Below are 6,904 nucleotides of genomic sequence, written 5' to 3' on the forward strand. Positions count from 1 at the left end.
CATTATATAACATCTTTGTTAGTGTCAATAGATCCGTCCAGGCCAAAGTCGATTGTCCTCAGTCTGAACAAATCCACCGACACCAACAGCAGCAAAACAAACACGACAATCTCAACAGCCATCAAGCATATTCACAATTTTTTAATATCTGACAATATGACGTGACGATATGACGTTTTAACATTTTTTCCTGACATTTTCAACATCAATTAAACAATTTCAGAGTTATTTTCTTTTAACAGTAGTTAACCAGCGTGTAAAAGGCAATACTATTGTGCAAGGGCATAGCTCTGCCATCCCACCCTCCCAAGCAGCATTCTTCCAGTCCTCTGTGTGGGTCCTCTCCCTTCTGGTGTTCCGCAGGGTTCAGTGCTTGGCCCCCTTCTTTTCAGTATTTACATGCTTCCATTAGGTGATATTATTCGCAAGTACAATATCAGCTTCCACTGCTACGCAGACGACACTCAACTATATCTTCCGTTGGAGGAATCTCACACACTAAACTGTGGAAATTTGGAGGCCTGCCTCGTTGAGATAAAAGAGTGGATGTCACTCAATTTCTTGCGTCTTAACTCTGAAAAGACCGAAATGTTAGTCATTGGTCCATCTAAATGCCGTGATATATTCTCAAAAACTGCTGTGAACATTGACAAATGTCACATCACACAGAGTGACTCAGTTAAAAATTTAGGTGTCATATTTGACCCTGATCTATCCTTTGAAATGCATGTAAAGAAAACTACTAGAACCGCTTTCTTCCATCTTCGTAACATTGCTAAAATCCGTTCAATACTGTCTCAGTCTGATGCGGAAATTATAATTCATGCGTTTGTCACCTCCCGTCTCGATTACTGTAATGCACTACTCTCTGGTCTCCCGAAGTCTAGAATCAAATCACTTCAGCTGGTACAAAATGCCGCAGCGAGGCTTTTAACTAGGACAAACAAGTACGATCACATAACACCGATTTTGGCTAACCTGCATTGGCTCCCAGTTAGCCATAGATGTGATTTCAAGGTTCTCTTAGTATTGTACAAAATCATACATGGACTTGCTCCCTCTTATCTTTCAGATCTGATTTGCCCCTACGTCCCGGTCCGAAGCCTACGATCTGAGAGTGCCGGTCTTCTGGTGATCCCAAGAGCAAATAAGTGTTCTGCTGGTTCGAGAGCGTTCTCCATCCGGGCACCGGTGCTGTGGAATGCTCTTCCCCCTGAGATCCGATCTGCAACCTCAGTGGAAATGTTTAAATCTAAACTTAAAACTCACTTCTACTCCATAGCATATGAATAACCTACTCTTCTCGTCGGCTGAAAAAATAGTCTGTGTAACATAGTGTAATAATCTGTGAAGCCCTTTGAGACTCTTCGTGATTTAGGGCTATACAAATAAAAATGACTTGACTTGACTTGACTTCTGTGTGGGTCCTCTCCCTTCTGGGTTCCACAACCCAGGCCGTTGCTGCTCGGACTCCCACAGTGTAGCTCCGGCTCCCCCCTCCGGGTGGGTGCAGACGAGTCTTCTTTATGGCTGCGTCCTAGGCCCGCCGCTCGCAGATTGTATGGTATCTGCAGCCATTTGGAGCACAGCCACGGGGGGGATCTGCCTGCACCTCCATACCAGCAGGTTTCTGGAGGTCCAGATGGCGTCCTTGATGGCGGCGAGAGTGAGCCAGTCCCTGGCAAAGTCGTTCCGAGACCTCCTCGACCGACTCACCCCGTAAAGCACGTACTGTGCATCAGGGACCTCCCCTGCTGGCAAGTCCGGGAACTTTCCTAGTTGGTCGGCCATTGTCCACAAGTCCTCAGCAGCATTGCACTCACAAAAAAGGTGCCTCACCGACTCCTGGGCGCCACAGCCAGGTCGAGGGCACATCGAAGTCGCTGACATTCCTCGGTGGTGCATTACGGCTCTGACTGGGAGAACCTCATGAGCCACCATCCATGACAAGTCTCGTAGTCTGTTTGGGAGGGCAGGATGATTCACGTTGCTCCAAACCGTTGTAGGTTCGCCAAACGCAAGCCCCCGCACAGGACTTACTGTTGCACGCTCTTGCACAATAGCAATAAGGGCCCTGTGGTTTTGTTAAGAGTGACATTCTTGTGTTTCCAAATCTAATTTCTTTAAAAAATCCCGAATAAAGAGATGTGTTGGTGGCAAGTTAAATGAAACTGGAATCAAACGATTGTTTGGTTCAAGCTTTAGCTTCCGCAAATATGAGCCCATCCAAAACCGGGTCATCGCTTGACTTTTCGGGTTGTTGGGTGGGCCCACAGCGTTTTGGAAGTGGAGAGAGACATATTTGCTTCCCAGGAAAAGCTGGAGGTCAGGCTCTCCTTTCCCCCCTTTTTCCTTTTTCTTTTTCATTGTATCTCTTTTTATCCTTTCCCACTTTGAGCCCCAGACAAAGTGAAAGACGGCTCGGTCCAGTTGTAACAGCACGTTTCTTTTGGGCATAAAAACTAAACTGATTGACAAAAGCAGTGGGACGATGATCGCTTTGATAATTAGGACCTTCCCCTCTATTGTCAGTTTTCTTAGTGACCAAAAAACAAGTCTTTGCTTAAGGGGCCGGTCACACAGACATTTGCGGCTGAATCACAGCCAGAAATTTCTGCCTTTGAGGCGGACGCCATTGGACGCATTAAGATCGCCATTCAGACGAGATACAGCGGTGCTTAACACGCAGTCGGAAATTCGCGCGCGGGTGTCAGCACGAAATTATTAGGCACTGCTCAAGTCTTCAGAGCGCGGGCACACAGACTTTCACGAGCGTACTGAGGCTGAACCACGGCCATAAATTTCTGACCGTCAAGCAGATGCTGTTGAGCACTGTTGGACGTTTTGAGACCGCCATATAGATGAGATAGAGCAGTGCTTTACTCGCGGTCGGAAATTTTCACGTGGTTGGCCGCGTTCAAAACTTTTGAGCTGCTCAAAAGTTTGAGCACGTGTTAAACCGCGTGCCGCACACGTGGTCAACACGAGGTAATGACGCAGAAATGACGCGGAACGACGTGCTCTGGCCGCGGCCAGGGCGTGCTTACACATGGGTAGGACGGGAAATTTCAGCGGGTAATCGTGGGTGGAGCATGGTAATAGCATGTTCTGCGCCTGTATCGCGGTGTTATTACGTGAAATTAGCGTGTTACGCGTGTGACAGTCAAACGCCACACGTCATTTGTGCTCGTGACGTCAAGGGGGTGAACATGGATCCCCGTCAGCGTAGTTTCTCTTCATTTCGAATAAATCTTTCGGTGCATTCACAGCAAATCTTTATCTCTGGGACCTTAGCTTAGCCTTTTGGTTGAGAGTAAGAGTCCCGGCTCCTGAGCTTTGTAGCGTATTATAAACTGATCGATAATGGATAATGAATAAAGAAGATAGAATAATCTCCCCTAACCCCCCCCCCCCCCCCCCCGTCAACGTAGTGTTCTCGTCTTAATCCATATTTGTTTCTTGGCATTTCTTCTCAGGATGACAAAATAAAATTGGTGCCATAGTTTGATATCTTTATCTTTACGGGACTGTGTCTTGTACAGTTAAGGTTGCTACAGCCCGGTGCCGTGATTTGCATCCCCTCGTTAATACAACTACCTTTACCTCGTTTTATCTCACTTTTAAGTAATGTAATGGCGAACATATAACTAAAACCACATCGTCTTGCATTTGTTGGAAATGTAATACAACTTAATCCACTCCGTCTTTGCTTTTGTTGTGAACGTAATCGAAAAGTAATGCACACCGTATATAAAATCCTTCCCCCCATCGCGTGAACGCGCATTCTGCTGCGCTTCCAACGAAAGCGATCGTACTCTATATAAAACGCTTATTAAAACTATAAAGCGAGATAATTATAACAAGTGGGAGATCCTAGTCTATATAACGCGTTAATTTAAACAATAAAGTGCGATCGTATTCTACAAAATGCGTTTTTTAACGCGGATGAAAAAGTCAAAAGCGATCACAGCAGAATGCGCGTTCACGCGAGGGGGTGGGGGGGTGTTGCGTAGGAGTCGGATTTGGGCACAACACCGGCTCGGGAGCTTTTATACCCGTGGTCCACACGAGAAAATGACGCAGAAATGACGCGATGAGGAAGCGGAACAGTCGCCGGCGTCTTTTTTCCGGCCATACCACAGATGAACAGCGGGTTGGCCAAATTTGCGCATTTTCCATCCCGGGCAACCACGGGCAAAAAAACCCCGCAAAATTTTAGCCGTGATTCAGCCGCAAACGGCTGTGTGACCGGCCCCTAACTTTCCTTGTCACGTCATCTCAGTTGGTCTCGCCTCCTCCATCCGCATTGAATTTTATCCCTAGGATTTTCTGGTCTGTCTTTAACACCGTCAGTGGGAGTCCTGCTTTTTCTGTCTCTTCTCACGTTCCATAAAACTTCACTTGTGATTTTTCTCTATTTAGCCTTGACCCAGACGCCCTCCCAAACAGGTCAGTCAAGTCAAGGGCTCTTCCAACAGATGCGCGGTCAGTACATAAAATATTAAAACCATCCAAGTACAAAACACACTTGGTAATTTGTCCCCCACTTCCTGGGATATTGATCCCTTCGACAAATCTATCTTTTCTTAACATTTGTGCCAAAGGTTCAATGCAAAGAACATAGAGAAGGGGAGACATAGGGCAACCTTGACGTACACCGCAGTTGATCTCGATTGCTTCCGATAAATTCCCGTTAATCATGAATTTGCTGTAGATGTCTCGGTATAGCAGTCCCACCCACTTGATGTATTTTTGGGGAAAACCACATTTTTGCAATACCCTGAAGAGGTATTGGTGCGAGACTCGATCAAAGGCTTTTTCAAAGTCTAGGTTTAGGACCGCTAGTCGCATGTTTCTGTCTCTCGCATAACAAATGGTGTCACGGATCAGCATGAGACTGGCGCTGATCTTCCTTCCCACGATGGCACAGGTTTGGTCCGGATCAACCAAGTCTCCCAAGACTACAGACATTCGTGTTGCTAGAAGCTTGCTGAAAATTTTACAGTCCACGTTTAAAAGCCTTATGGGTCGCCAGTTTTTTAAGTCAATTTTGTCTCCTTTTTTGTGCAATAGAGTAACTATCCCTATTCTGAAACTGTCTGGCATGTTGTCTCGAATGGAAAATTCGTTAAAAACAGTAATCAGATCTGGTGCTAAAATATCCCAAAAAGTCCGGTAAAATTCGAGGTTGCCCGTCCTCCCCGGGTGATTTGCCTTTTTTCATAGTCTTTATGCAATCATTCAGTTGGTCCTGGGTAAAGTCCGATGTTAAAAAGGGGTCTTGACGCACTGATCTTGAAATATGATCTAATACATGCCCCATTTAATTCTCATGTGTTTCTTTCTTTTCATATAATTTTTTGTAGTAGTCTTCAACTAATTTGGTTATTTCACTACTTTCCTTTGTTATTTGCCCGTTTTCGTTTTGAAGTTTAAAAAGCCCCTCATTTTTGCTCATAATTTTTTTTTAAAAGTAGCGTGTACATTTTTCCCCTTCTTCTATTTCTCTTTCTCTGCTTCTTATTATGATGCCTTTGCTCTTTATTTCCGCCAAAGCGTTTAGTTCTTGTTTGGTCTCTTTGATTTCATCATTAAAGTCCATCCCCTTTTCTGTTAGGATGAAATACCTCTTCTTTGTAGTCCCGACATGCGTTTCATCTCTTTAAGTTTCTTGTTTTTCCCTGCATTTCTAAAAAAGGTCTGTGTTCGTTTCTTTGTCATTTCCCGCCATTGTGCTTGTGAATCATACGAGTCTTGAAGGGTCTGCCAGTCTTTGTACAGCTCCCTGTATTGTGCGGCTAGAGCCTCATCCTCCAGCAGGGAGCAGTTTAACTTCCACAGACCCTTCCCAACAATCATACCTGAAGGAAATGAGAGGGAGCAGGACAGTAGCAAGTGATCCGAAAAAAAAAAACAGGAATTAATCTTGCATCACTTAGTGCTAAACCCCTTGTAAATATGTAGTCTATTCGAGAGGCTCTGGCATTGTCACTACTGAACCAGGTGAAGCCCTCCTCTCCTGGATGTATGGATTTGAAACAGTCCTCCAGTTTAAATGTCCGGCACATGTCTTGTAATAGAGTTGATGTTTTATCTACTTTAAACTCCTCATCGGTCCTCTTTCTATCCTTCCTACTTAGGATGCAATTAAAATCTCCCACGATTAGTGGTTGATGGCCTAGCATATGCGACTGAATGTCCTCTAAGAGTTCGTACCTGAGTTGTCTGTCGGCATGGCTGTATATGTTAATGAAGATAAAATCATTCCCTATATAAGAAAGTCTTGCTAAGATTGCGCGTCCGTCTCTCATCACAGTACTCCCCTTTATGATGAGTTGAGGGTTGTTTATTAAATGGCTACCCCATCGTTACGGTTATCATTCGAGCCACTCCATAATGACGGATATGGCCAAATCTCTTCCCACTGTTTATAATTTTTTAGAAAGGGGATGCAGCATTCTTGTAGTAAAACACATCCGTTCTGATAGTTTTTAAGAACGATAAAACACTGTGAGCCTTAACCTTTGATCTCACACTTCTCACATTGATAGTAGAGAATGTAATGTTGATGGTTGTTGTTAAAGTATTTAAACTACTTAGACAAAACCGGGGGATCCGAGTCCATTCTTTGGTGATCATCGAGAGTGTCACCTGTGTGATCTCACACTTCTCACATTGATAGTAGAGAATGTAATGTTGATGATTGTTGTTAAAGTATTTAAACTACTTAGACAAAACCGGGGGATCCGAGTCCATTCTTTGGTGATCATCGAGAGTGTCACCTGTGTAAGACACATCATTTAAGAGCAGTACCTCATTTGGAGACTCACCGGGGAAAACTCTGGAATCCTCTGACTCTCTGTCTGTGGTTCCAGGTCTTCCCCTTTTTTCTGGGTTAGGGGGT

The sequence above is a fragment of the Urocampus carinirostris genome, unplaced genomic scaffold, assembly GCF_059441175.1.
Source record: "Urocampus carinirostris isolate Australia breed hairy pipefish unplaced genomic scaffold, RoL_Ucar_1.0 HiC_scaffold_32, whole genome shotgun sequence".
Lineage (NCBI taxonomy): Eukaryota > Metazoa > Chordata > Actinopteri > Syngnathiformes > Syngnathidae > Urocampus > Urocampus carinirostris.